Consider the following 14748-nt stretch of genomic DNA (forward strand, 5'->3'; position numbering starts at 1 on the left):
GACGATGTTCCCTAGCTTGTGAAGGGTCGTCACAACAATAAATGCAGCAACAAATCGGTTACTCCACTGACGAGTACTCGATGATGCAAGATATGCGTTTCTAGCTCTCTTATCTGTTTAACTAACACTAGTTTGTTACTTTGACTTTACAAGAATGATTTAGGATCGTAGAACGTTCTAAATCATTCTCTGTCCCTATCATTACTTTGACTTTTGTTTTCAAAACTTACGTTTCTCCAAACTTAGTCAAAGTGGGGCTTCTGTAGACCCCAAATTGTGTCTCCCCAACAACCAAACCCAGTGATGAGTCTTTTCACTCATTGATATCGAGTAAGCTAAAATGTTAAAGAGTCTCGTGAATTCTTCTGTTTTCTAAAAATAATTCATTTCTTTTCGAAAATCATTCATTTCGTATCCTATTTATGAAAAACATCCAATCCAATTTAGTATAGTCCATAATTAGGGTCACATAATTGTGTATTTGGATGGGGATTTAAGATACCTTTCCAACAATATATTATAAGCCCAATTCCGATGAATAATGAGGAAGTTATGGTAAAAATACTAAACTAGGTCTAAACGAGTTTGATGTACGACCCAATGATCATGTGGAGGGTCCATTAATCTTACTTACATTCCTAAACCAATTAGGATTAATTAGAATCTTGTATGAGTTTCTAAAATATCTTAATTATCATTTTTGAAAAGATAAGATCAAAGAATTCGAAATTGAATAAAACTTCTGTTTTGGAAATTCCTAATTCTATTCGAAATGAAAGACGTTCAAAGACAATAAGATATTATCTTCGTGCCTCATAATTTTCATCCAAACCTTAGATGGTTGGATATCTCTTAAAATTATCTTTCTAATGATATATTGTAATATTAATTCCGAGCTATAACGAAAAAGATATGAAATGAATACGAAACTCTATCAAAAACTGACACCCTTCACTATTTAGGCCATATATTTTATTCTACTAAAGATGTTAATCTGATTTGAATTAGGTTGGAAAGTAGACATTAGGAACTTTCCAACGACATATTGTATGACCTTTTTCGACTTCTAGATCAAAAGATATGATAAAAATAAAATCCATAAAAAACTGTTTTTATTGCGCCGCGATGGTCCTATCGCGCCACGATGGTTTTTATCTTGCCGCATCAAAAGGAATTTTATTTTGATTAGAATTCAAACTCTTTTCTAATCATTTTCTGTTGTTTTTCTCTATAAATAGGGTCTTCTCGTCCGTTTTAATTCATCAACGAAAACAAACAATAATCAACAATCATCATCTATTCTTTCTCTCAAAGCTAGAAGCTTATTCTTTCTCCCTCTTTCTAAGCCTTGACTTTTCAAAAACACCATTCGTCTATCACGAGATTTAGACACACCTAGCCAAGCTCGAAGTTGCTTTCGCCCTAGACGTGAAAGGTTGATAATTTCTTAGGGTTTGGTCCCAAATCTTATTTAAATTCTTTGATTAGATTTATTGTTTAATATTTTTATTGAAGTTACTAACGTGTGTATTGTTTTGATAGAAAGAGATACGAGGCAACAAAGCAAGTTATTTTATTATTATATTTTTGTAGAAAGCATGCTTATATTATTTTAATTCCTAGTGTCATGTTAGGATGTTTTTATTGCTTCCTAGTATCATGTTAGGATGTTATTTATTGCTTTCTAGTAGCATGATTAGGTTGCTTCCTATTTTCTTCTACCATGTTACATGTTAGGGTTAAAGTTTTGATCTTTATTGTTTAGTGACATGCTAGAATTTGTTATTAATCATATTAGTATCATGTCTAGGATCTTGCAAATATTATGCTTTGAGATTGTTATATGATGATTTGTTGTATCAATATTATATGTTGCTTGATATTATTGTTATTGTTTGGTCACACCCTCTCTTACAGATTTAAAGGGAATTTGTAATTGAAATAACGCTTAATGAGATAATTAATAATTTTATTTTTTTAATTCAAGTGATCGCCAATAATAGTTTTATTTGTGCATTAATATTTAACCAACATAGATTAAACAGATTTAGGGTTAATATATTGATTGTATGTTGATCAGAAAGCGCACATGAATATGAGAAGAATAAAGTAGGGGCTTATTTATGGCAGGCTCAATCTCTTTTAGGTTGGATTTGTACCTTCATCCCCGAATATCCAGTCATGGTTTAGGACCACTATGGAGTTAGCAATCTCTAGGATCGTGAAGGGGTGTAAACTTCACCCTGTGAACGATTTACAAGTTCCTATAACTTGTTGGCAAATCTTTTACTCTAACTTCCTTCCCTTTGGCCGCCACCATGCTTAAGTGTATGATCACAGTGGGGATCAAGTGTGGGATGCATGAAATACTCCCTAGAATTATATATGTAGCAAAGAATATGAAGACATGTATGGTATGGATATAACCATCATGTGAAAAAATAGTGGTTTGTTGTTGTTTTACAGAGGAGTGATGAGTGACATTTATTTCACTCTTAGTGATAGTGTTTAGGTCTTTTTTCGTGTTTATTTTATGTTATTTTCCCTTTATTATCTTGTTTTCTTTTAAATAATGTTTTTAGTTTATTTGGTATTTTAAGTATTCTTTAGTTTAATTCTTAGTTTATATTAGTTTTTAGTTTATTTTGTTGTTTTATTTAATTTTTAGTTTTGGTTTTATTTATCCCTTTTCCATTTTGCTTTATTTATTTTCATTTTATTTTTATTTTTATTTTACCTCTCTTCTCGGTTTTCTTGATGTGTGTAGGTATGTGCTTGGGTCAAGGTTCGCGTTCTAATTTGAGGCCGTGATCGGAACTCCAAAGTTCGAGGTTTAATTCAAGCACTCATTTACTAGGCTGCCGCTCACTTCCTATCCATCACCCCCCAATCCTTATCCTCCACCACATCAAAACAGCCTCCCCTGCTCAAACTCCCCTGCTCCCTCACGTACACAGCAGCCACTACTCCCAACCAAATCATCCCACCAAAACAGAGCAGCCTCACGCAACTCCAGCCACCGAAACACACCACCTGCACCACAGTCAACCTCCAACCGCAACAGCCACTCATCACCTGTTCCCCTATTCAGCCGCAGAAATCACCCATCACCACCGCAATGACCACCTTACCACTACCCTCACCTCGCACAGCCCACATCACTATCTCACGCCACTCGCCCCTTCGCAACTCCACAAAACAGCCACCAAATCACAACCTCCGTCCAGCCCGCAACATCCCTGAAGCCGCCACAAACTCCAGCCACCATTGCCGCCCACGCACAGCAGCAATTGCGTCACCACTCTTCACCATTTGCAAACAATCGAACCTCAATAAAGCCCCAATTTGATTAGGGCTATTCGCGGAAGCGCAGCACTGTAAGAATGCGCACAAATGGAGTCCAAAATCAGAGTCGAGACAATAATATTTGCGCGACCTCTGCGCGATGTCTTCGCGGGCGCGCAAATCGGGGTTGAATTTGAATCGAATCACGAGCTTCACACGTGATATTTAATGATGATGAAAGGTGGTGATTGAAGATTATTATTGTTGATGATGGTTGATGAAGGAAATCAAATGGTGTGATGGTGATGCGCTTCAATGGAATTCAGAGCAGCCAAATTTCGAAAGGAGAGAGTTGGGTCTGATTTGTTTTGGGTGGGATTTTTGGGTTTTATTATTTTAATTTCTTTTTCTTTTTATTTTCTTTATTTAGTTTTATTTTATTTATTTTGTTTTCCTTTTCGTAGTTTACTTATTTTATTTCCCTTTCTTTTTTTAGTCTATTTTCCTAGCTTAGTATAAATACCCATTTTTGGGGGTAATTAGGAGGAACAATTATTCTATTTTCTTTAATTAGTTTTAGGAGAGCTTCTCTCTCTAGTTTTAGGGTTTAGGGAGGATTAACCTCCATAGTTAGGGTTTTAGAGAGAAAAAGTGAGAGATCTTCAATGGTGGTATATGGAGCTTGAAGAACCAAATTGTGACACTTGTTTTGGAGATCTCCTTATCAAATCAATGAGGATTTCTAACTTCCTCTCCTCTATTTTATTTGCATTCTTTTGATTATTGTTTTAGTTGTTAGTATTTCTTGTTAATCATGTTTATGCTTGGTTATTTATTAATTAATCTTGTTGTTAACATGATTAGTGAGTAATTTCCCCATTAAGGGGATGGTTACGGTTTAGTTGAATCTTGAGCATGTTTTAAGGTTTGGAGTTAATTTGTTTGTGATTAAAGTCTTTATATGCTTGATATTCTTCGATCTTCTTGCAAAGTTCACGTTGTTAGTTGATTGAAGGTGAATCTTTGCTACATGAAACGGAAGTTGACTTAGCTAAGTTCATTTGTATCGATTGTTACTTGATTTTACCTCCCAATATATGGTTCTAATGTTGAAGCATAGAGGTTATGTTAGGGGAAGCCAATTGACCCCAGAAGGTGGCTAGATTGGACCCCTTATATCGATATTTATGCATGTTTAGTTCATGATTAATTCAACTTTTATGCCTTTGTTTATGTTCGAGGGAATGCTATACCTAAACCATTTCCTTAGTGTTTTATTTCTTGTTTTAGCATCTTTAGAATTTAGTTCACTTACCTCCTATTCCGGACTAGCTTAGTTGTTGATAATATTTGGTGGTGTTTATTCGTTCCCTGTGGTTCGACCCCTATGCTTGCCTTATACTCGTATTAGGTTTGTTTAGGTTGTATAGATTGTATTTGATCTAGGGATAGGCATTTGACGGCATGTTTTTTCCCTTGTCAAGGAGGCATTTGCTGTAGCTTTGTTAGCCTACAAGTTTAATTAACTAATGCTTGGTAGAATGCAACACATGTTAATATGATGGCTAAAACGGAAAAGACCTGCATACTATTAGGTGGCAATTGCATTACATTGTGTTTTTGTAAAACTTAAGGATAGTAGTTCTAACAACTTTTCAATGGTATATATTCTCGATCTCAATGGCATGTTAAAAAATTAATTGAGGTGATGAAGTTATCGTGCTTGACCTGCCATATGAGACTTATGAATCTTGCATTTGTATGGCAGGAAGAGTCCCATCTAGAAAGCCATTTTTTATGCTTTGCTTAAGGCTTAATCTAGCTCACTATCAATTTATTAAATAAAAGATGGCTAGAAATATATCATTTGATATTTTTCTTAAACTCTGTGATTTTTTCCAGGTATTTGTTCCCTTACACCCCTTTTATTGGACACTAGACCCAGAGAACTCATTAAGGCTTGCACTTCTTGACCAAACGCTTTAATATTGAATAGGTTTGAAAATTTTTGCAGTTTTTTACCCTATGATAAACAATTAGTCATACAATATAAATTATGTAACATACTAATACAAAATGATAGCCCTCAATCTTACAAGGAAAGTGTTTAGAGTAGATGAGCTGGACATAAATAATTGATGAAGCTAGCCATAAAAGGGACTCCTTGCTATTACATATGCAATATAGATGGATAAATTTCTTATTTTTATTGGCATCAAACTTTGTTAATTGAGGTGTAGTGTGTTATATGGTGTCCCATCATGTTTGTTTTTTTTTTTTTTTTTTTTTTTTTTTTGTCTTTTTATGATCAATAATTCCCAGAAGACTTGTGGCAGGGCTACTCTAATGGGTGACAATGAAATTCGTATCTTATTTTGAGATAATCACGTTGTCTAGGTGTATAAATAAAGAACTTGTGATAATGCTACACCCATCATGTCCTAGAGATTAGTTAATGCATTAGTAAGATCATCAATTCAAGGCTAGAATGTTGATATGTTTTATATACTTGTTATTAATTCATACTTGTAAGGATTATCATTGCTTCCAAATTTAGTTGTTAATCACTTTGATTAACTAATGCAGGTTATGCTTTGGCAATTTGACAATTAGAATCTGAAGAGAATTTCAAAGCACGTTAATGTCTTATTGAACTTGCATTAGAACAAATTTTTGTAAAGCATGAAATAGATAAATGTTTTAACATATAGATTTAGGTAGATGGTTGTTTGTTTGAATGATTTTAAGTACTTCAATATATTTCAATGTTCCTTACTTAAAAATATTTGTGATAATAATTCATTTTTGATAATTTTTTTAATATTTGTAATTTTACTATGAAAAACAGGTTAATAGCACTTGGACATTAGCAATTCTAAATTGCTATATACACTAGCTATAGAAAAATGCTCTTACGGCAGTAAGAATTGCCTTTATTTGGTATAGAAAAGTGTGTTATATTGACAAGAGCAGTGCTTTTTCGAATACTATACCGACAATTATAAATTATGATGCTACAGGGTTTTGCGGCACCTGCTTAAGAGACACTTTTGCTAGCGTCCGTATAGGTTGTAGCAGTACTTTTTTGTGCCGCCACAGCTTTTTTTGTAGCGTCGCAATATCCCTTTTCTACACTAGTAGCTAGCATCGCACGAGGTGCGTTATGCTGGCCATGGCAGCGCGCTTGAGACGCTTGGAAAGTGCAGGCCAAAAAAGGCCTTGCTGCTGTGCGGGCTGTCGCTGCCTCGTAGCAGCATGGCGCACCACCGTAGCGCTCCCCGCAGCACCAAGTGCACACCAAGGGTGCTCGCCACACTCAGCCTCGCACGCACGTCGACGCATAAGCCAAACAACCTCGGCAGCCACATGCGGGCCGAGGATATGCTCGGGGTTGTGTTGTAATTTGTGTTCTTCTGCTTTCGGATTTTGTCCCGATTTTGTGTCACATAAATAATTAATTCTAAATTGTTTTAGAACCAACATTTGAGCAAAATGAAAATAAAACAAGTCCAACTTAAATAAATTAAATTTTAGTGCACAAACCAAAATTAATTCAAGGACTATTTTTTAAACTATTTTTTGTTCAACTTGATGCTACAATATTGAAGGGCTATTATAACTTCAAAATCATGCTTAAAAGGGCTTATTAATGCAATAGATTAATGATGTAACCATACACATAATCAACAATTAACATGCCATAAAAATTCAAGGTTTAAAGATTTAAAATTTTTCTACAAAAACGAAAAACCTCTCTAAAATAGCTTTTCTGGATGGATTTTGGCTTCTAGACAGCCTTCAAAGAGGGTCAAAATTCACTAGTTTTGGGTCAAAATCTTGGTTCTTAAGCCAAAATTAAAATAAAAACAAAATTTTAACTAATTAAAATGATCTTCTAATTTAATTAGCAAGCAAAACTAGAAATTTAAATCCCTTTAAATCACCTTAATTAATTATTAGTTACAACAATTAAATGAGCGCGGCTCCGATACCTGTAGACACCTAAAAATGTCTTCCCAAAACCAAACCCGATGATGAACAACCATTCACCGTCATTATTGGTCGGGTTGAGTATTTAATCTTGGAGTGCTTAATCCATATTTCCATTCAATATATTTCATAAACAACCTCAATTCTTAGCCCAATTCCCCACACCATAACTTACTTTCAACTTTTCGTGTCCACATCACAAAACCGAGAGAAAATGGTTTTGTGGCCTATAATTTTGATCCAAATATAATTTTTTTGGATAAGCCTTTCAATAAGCTTTCCAACTGTGTATCATACGCCCAATTCGGATTTAAAACGAAGAAGATATGAGCCAAACACTAAACTCGGCCCAAAACCGATACCCTTTCACTAAAACGGCTATATCTTAAAATCTGCAAATGATTTTGACCTGATTTTTATTGGGTTAGAAATAAGACTTGATAAGCATTCCAACGATATATTATACGCCTTATTCCGAGTTACGAGTCAAAAGTTATCATAGTTTTAAAATCGCGTAAAACACTAGAATTACCGCGTAGCAGCTAAAACGTCGCGTCGCAGCATAAGCTGACGTGTCACGGTGCCTTGTACCATGACACGGTATTTTGTACCCTGACACGGTAATTTACCCCATGTCACGGTGCTTTTCCATGTCTTTTCCGCGTTTTTTCTCACGCCCTTATGAATTTGGACACATTTTTGGACATACTGTACACCACGACACGGTGTACTGTACCGTGCCACGGTGGACAGCACCGTGCCACGGTGGATAGCGCCGTGTCATAGTGCTTTTCTAGGGTTTTTTCTTTGCGGCGCTTCACTTCTAGGGTTCCGTGCATCCCCTTATTCATTTCCTTTATAAATACAGCGCTGTGTCACGGTGCTTTCTAGAGTTTTTTCTTCGCGGCGCTTCACTTCTAGGGTTCCGTGCATCCCCTTGTTCATTTCCTCTATAAATACAAACCCAATTTCTACAGTTTTGGGGCACCAAAAATCATTATCTTTCTCCCTACACAAAAATATTCTCTCTTCCCTCTTTACCCTAAATACTAGCCTCTTTATTCTCTCACAATACTTCCCCTAAACACTCCAAGGAGTCCATACTTGACCAGAGGTTTCGTCCTTAAACCAAGGCGTGAAAGGTACAATTAACTAAGGGTTTGGACCAAATCAACTCTACTTTTAATTTAATTGTTTCAATTTGATGTATATTTTTACTGAAGTTACTAACAGTTTATTCATGATGTAATAATTCAAGAAAACGCGGAAAGTGAGTAACTAACCACTTAATTACTCTTATTTTTATTCTTTATTGCTAGTATCATGATTAGGTTTATTATTATTTGATTTGACTAACAATATTATTGTTGAATTGCTTCCAATATTAATGTTGATTTTATTTTATTTTATGATCACCATATTACATGTTTAAAGGGATTATGTAATTGAAAATCACGACTAATAAAGATAATTTAGACAAGCGGTTTAGGTTCCCTTTTAATCTTGTTGCTTAATCAAGTGATCACGAATATTTTAGAATTATGTGTGAATTAATATTCAACCAATTTAGCATAATAATATTTTGGAGAGAATTGAATCTTTGTTTGCATGCCTTTGAGATGCCAATATGGGCGAATGTGACTCCATGACTCACTTCGCACCATCATCCCCGATCCTCCTTTCATGGTTCCAAACCATATAAAGTCAGTAATCTCATGGATTATGAATGGGGTGTAACCTTCACGGGTCAATCGATGTTGCCTTTCGTTGTCCCTTTATTCGCGGTTGCCTTTAATGATCCGTGAACGGTTTACAAGTTCCTTAAAAACTTGTTGGTGGCTCCCTACCTTGCTTTGTCCCTAATCGTATATTTCAATTCCCACTTCCTATGAGTGCCAACTGCCAAGCATATTAACACATGCTTAATGTAGGCGCACTTCGAATGACGCCTACAATACCACTATTGGGTTTCGTGATGTCCGACATCACGCGGAACAAAACCCTTCCCTAAATCCGCACACAAGTAAAAGTAACTAAACATGCATATTAATTAACAACCACATAATTAATTAACTAAGAGAGAGAAAGACGATTATACCTTTGACATGTGCTTCGCTCTTTCCGAGCTCTTATTTGAAAGCGACAAAGCTCCGCAAACGCGCAAGCCTCCAATGGCTCTCACCCTCAAGACCCGACCCAAACAGCCCCTACCGCGAAGCTTAGTCGACGCTAGAGCATAAGATACTTAGAGTATAAGAACGAAAGTGTTCTCGCTTTTGGAAATCCTTTCAAGTTCACAACACAAGTGACCTTTCCTATTGCCAAATCATTGGTATTTATAGGGTAAGGTGCCCTTGAATTCCAATCTCCCATCAATGTGGGAGTGTTGGTAAAAGGCATTTTACCATTTAATTTTAATTCAAAAATCAAATTAAAATGCAAAAGAATCAACAAACAAAAACTGTCACATGGTGAGCAAGGGGTTAGGTGAGAGCCATAAGGGGGAAGGGACCACCCACCCCTTGCTCCCCAAGAAAACTCCCTCACACAAACCAGCTCTTACTAGGCCTTACTAGGCCTATCGCAATGCGCCACCTGGTGTCCAGCCTTGGCACCAAGGCGCTATATGCTGGCGGCCTGGTGCTCAGCTGGGCCTGCCAGTGTGGCGTTGTGCTTACGCGCAGCCCAGCTCGCAAGCCACGCTCGCATGCAGTCTGCTGCAGGGTGTTGCGATGCGCTAGCACTGCCCAACAAGCTGCGCTTGCTTGTGGGTTGCTGTGCGCGAGGCACCAGCATGCTAGCACGCCTAGTGCGCCAGTGACGCTAGTCATGCTGCACCAGCCAGCGCTGCTAGCTTTCGATGCTAGCATGCATGCTGCTAGCATGTTCGTCATGGTGTGGCTGCCTTGCCTTGCTGTGTTGCCCCTAGCTCTCGAGTTGCTCGGGGCATTCCGAGGCTAGTGGTATATTTATAACTTGTTGTTTGCTTGATTTTTCGTCTCGTCGATTCTTAAATTCACATTGACTTGCGGCGCTCGATTTCGACCCTCTTAGCTTGATATCTGAAGTCTTTGTTCGTAATACTCTAATGAATCATTTAATCCTTTGGACTAGTTCGTCGTCTCGGATCGGTTACTCGATTGGGTGTGACCCGAATGTTTCAGTCAAGATTAATTTGTAATATTAACTATGCATTAATATTACAGATCGAAAGAGGCATCTAGCTAGGCATTCCGATCACTTAACCTCACTGAATAATTAGCTTTCTAATAATTCGAACCCTCTATCGAAATAATACACTTGTGTGTAGGACACTATTCCTTTCAAACATTGTGTTTGGCTAGATGGTTTAATGACTTATACGTATGTAGATTTGTTCCAATCTTATGTTGGTTGTTGATTTTAGAGTCATTGCCTCATTTTTACATTTTAAATTACCTTTTCTGGTTTTCATTTATTTAGTTGTATTCTTTTTAAAATAATCTTCTCTTATCTGACTGTTATTCAAGAGACAATGTTTTTTTGTCGTTATCCTTTTTCTTTTAGTGGTTATGCTTCAATTCCTGATGTGTGACATTTTTGGCACTCATTTGGTTCCTTTTTGGATGATTTTTATTTCATTTTATCTCTCTTTTCTTTAATTTTCCTTAGTTTTATTCTTGTTTTCTTCATTTTATGCTTTTTGTAGTTAGTTTCTCTTTTTCATGTCTTTTTCTAGTTTACTTGTTATTTTTCTCTTTTACTTGTTTTTTTTTTTTATCTTTTGCTTGTAGGTGGTAATTGATTGTCCAAGAATTCCCGGGCTTCCTTTCTATAGTTTTCCATTGATTTTCATACCTAAAGCTTGTGCAAGAAGTTTCAAGTTAATGAGAGGTTCAAGGAGCATGCTTCAAAGTCTTGTTTATGCCTTCCTCATGGCTCATTTCCTTCAAGAAATTCAAGGAAGTTGCTGCCTACCTTGTCCTCCATCATCATCATCTAGGATGCGTGCACCTCGTGAGCAAGGGCAAGGAAGAAAGGAGGAAGCTGCAGCTATGTGCGGGCGCACTCAAGGAGTGTGCGGCCGCACATCTGTCGTGTGCGGCCGCACACCAGGTTTGTGCGGGCGCACATTCCTGGGTACACTCCTTCGAGCGCCCGCACTTACGAGGGTCTATTTTTGGGCGTCATTGCCGACCTCTCCTTTGTATATATAGTTATTTCTACCTATTTTTGGAAGAAGAAGTTTTAGTTAAGATGGAATTTAATAGTTAGTTTTTGGGGAGAATTTTAGAGAGAGAAACTCAAGAACTAGAGAGAGAAGCTCATGATTTTTGGTGATTGCTCAAGGATTCCTCATTGTATTTGATCTTTGGATTAAAGTTTTGTAAGGATCTTCTTCTTGATTTCAATACATGTTTGATTTTAGTTGATTTCATTAGTTTTTCATATTGTTGATGATTGATTTGGATTTTGATTGAATTTTGATTGATTTTGATTGATTGTTGGTTTAATCTTTGAATTCAAGTATGTTGATGATGGAATTGATGATTGTTGTAGTTTTGATCTCCATTTCTATGGCTAGTGAGTAGTTTCCTAGCTAGGGAGATGGTGAAGCATGTATGAGTGATGGAATAGTGTAATTTGGGGATAATTGATGGAGTTGATGATATGATTAAACTTGGTTGATTTTTCATGTGCATGTGTGTGATTAATTGAGGTTTGGCCATCTTTGATTAATACACTAGATTGCATTGTAAGCTTGCTATGATACGGACCATTGATTAGTAGACTTGCAATTTCACGATTGAGGTGCTTTGTGACGTTCCCTAGGTAGTGTTTAGCGTAGTTGACGCTAGTTAGACCTCTAGGTGAACCACCTTAGTATGCTCTTTTGGATACATGATGATTTTCCTTCATATCGCTTGACTTAGTCGGTTTGACCTCCCAAATTACCGTTTCCATTATGATTGCATGTGGATCCATTGCCCTAGTGGCTTAGATTGATTTAATACAAGTTTGCATACCTAGTTAGCCTTAGTTCTACCTCAAACCCCTTCTTGATTCCGAAATAGCTTGATCTAGACTTCGTGCACTTGATATCCATTCCCTTGGGTTCGACCTTGACTTGCCACTACGCTAAATAGGGGTTAGTTAAGCTACAAATTTTGTTTGATAGGGTGGGGTGGTAGACCAACGACCTACCGTTCTCCGTCCCATCAAAATGGCGCCGTTGCCGGGGAGTGGTGCTTGAGTGTATGTTGTTTTTGAGTCTATTTCATTTTGATAAAATACAAAAAGATTTTATTTCTCTAGGCTACACTTGTAGCCGTGCTACTAACATTTTTGTGTGAGTTTTGCATGCATAGAACCCGTGATCGTCCCCTTGTTCCCCTTGATCCAGAAATTGAGAGGACTCTTTCAAGAAGAAGAGTGGATAATAGATCCTTGGCTTATAGCTCTTCAAGTGAAGAAGAAATTCAAGAAGAACAAGGAATGGGTGAAAATCCTAGAATAGCCTTGAAGGAGCTCGGAGTGCCCGGGGCATATAGGTTTGAGAGTGGAATAGCTCCACCTACTACCCCGGCAAATGACTTCGAAATCCGGCCGGCAATGATCACCTTGATTGAGCGAAGGCAATATAGTGGGGCTAAGAATGAGAGCCCATTGAACCATTTGAAAGAATTTGAAAAATATTGCAACACTATCAAAGTCAATGGGGTCTCTCAAGAATTCATCCGTCTCAAGTTGTTCCCTTTCTCTCTATTAGGAAGATCTTTGGAGTGGCTAGACAAGGAAGTGAAGCCCAACTCCTTGAGAACTTGGGATGATGTTACAAAGGCTTTCTTGTCCCGTTTCTATCCCTAAAAGAAGACGGCGGAGGCAAGAGCCTTGATTCAAGGGTTCAAGCAAAGGCCGAGTGAAAGCCTTTATGAAGCATGGGAGAGATTCAAAGAGTATCAAAGGGAGTGCCCTCACCACGGAATCCCCACATACCAAGTGATCCAAATCTTCTATGGCGGTTTAAGTCCCCAAGGCAAGTCATGCCTTAATGGAGGGGCCGGGGGCCCTATCATGAACAAAACCGAAGAAGAAGTTGTGGACATCATTGAGGACGTGGTGACATATTATAGGGATTGGCAAGATGGGGAGAGAGACTCTTCAAGCAAGCAATCTTCATTGTATTCGGTGGACCATCTCAATGCAATCAACAACCTTTCCTCCCAAATGACAAACTTAGGAAAGGAAGTCACCGCAATCAAAGCTAAGTTGGAGAGCACTTCTACCTCTTCTCAAGCTTCTAATCTTCCCTCCCAATTTAAGGGGAGAGGTACTCCTTCTAACTCTCAACCCCCTCCCTCTTCACATAATATGCCTTTGGGTTGCTTGTTTTGTGATGCATGTGGATCGTATGATCATGACTCTAGTGTTTGTCCTAATGAATGTGTTGATGAATTTGACAACAATGAGTGTGAACATGTTAATTTTGTGTCAAACAACAATGTTCAAAGGTTTGATAATCAAAAAGGCCAATGGAATAGGAATTACCAAAACCAAGGCAATTTTGACAACTATAATCATAATGGTGGTTATAGGAACCAAGGGAATCAAGGTTCTCGTGGTAACCATAACCAAGGTTATAGTAGCCAAAATCAAAGCCAAAACTATGGTAATCAAAATCATAATTATGGTAATCAAAACCAAGGTTATGTAAATCATAACCAAGGTAATGGAAACCATAATCATGGTGGTGGTAACCATACTCAAGGTTATGGTTCAAATCAAAATAGGAGTAATTGGAACAACCAAGGAAGGGGAAATTTTCAAAACAATGCTCAAAGAGGTCCCCCACCCGGTTTTGTTCCAAAGACTCAAAATGAAAATTCCTATTCACAACCTTCTTCTCCTAAGACAACCTTGGAAGAGTTGATTGATAATCAAACCAAGATCATTAACACCTATGTGGCGGTTAGTGATAAGAAATTCAATGAGATGATGACCCACAATAAGATGCTTGAGACTCAAATTACTCAACTAGCAAGCACTATTAAGGATTTTGCTAGTCCTTCATCTTTGCCTTCCCAAGGTGTTGAACCAAAGAAACCCGTGTACTCTATTGCCACAAGTGGTGGAAATGATTTTGATGAGGGAGTTTCTTGTTCAAAAGAGGGAAGAGATGAGAGTGGTGCTAAGGAGAATGAAGTGGAAAGGGTTGAGTCTAAGGAAATCTATTGTGAGGTTGGCAAAAGAGAAGAGTATGTTGGTGAAAAGATGAGTGAGATAGAGAGATTTCCCGATCTACCATATCCCCAAAAATGTTTGAGATTCAAAATGGATGAGCAATTTGGGAAGTTCCTTGAAGCTTTTAAGGATGTTCATGATTCTACATCCTCTACCGAACCAATTCCCGACATGCCTAAGTACTCCAAGTTTGTTAAGGAGATCTTAAAAGAGAGAGAGGATTTTGATGAGGGTAGTTCGGTAGAAGGAGGG

The 14748-nt window shown here is 37.4% G+C and overlaps 1 pseudogene; it reads right to left on the reverse strand.

Moving 5' to 3' along the window:
* Positions 1-13142: 13142 nt before the first annotated feature.
* On the reverse strand, positions 13143-13241 carry LOC145593262 (small nucleolar RNA R71; annotated as a pseudogene).
* Positions 13242-14748: the final 1507 nt, after the last annotated feature.

The sequence above is a fragment of the Chenopodium album genome, chromosome 18 (assembly GCF_948465745.1).
Source record: "Chenopodium album chromosome 18, dcCheAlbu1.1, whole genome shotgun sequence".
NCBI classification, from domain to species: Eukaryota; Viridiplantae; Streptophyta; class Magnoliopsida; order Caryophyllales; family Amaranthaceae; genus Chenopodium; species Chenopodium album.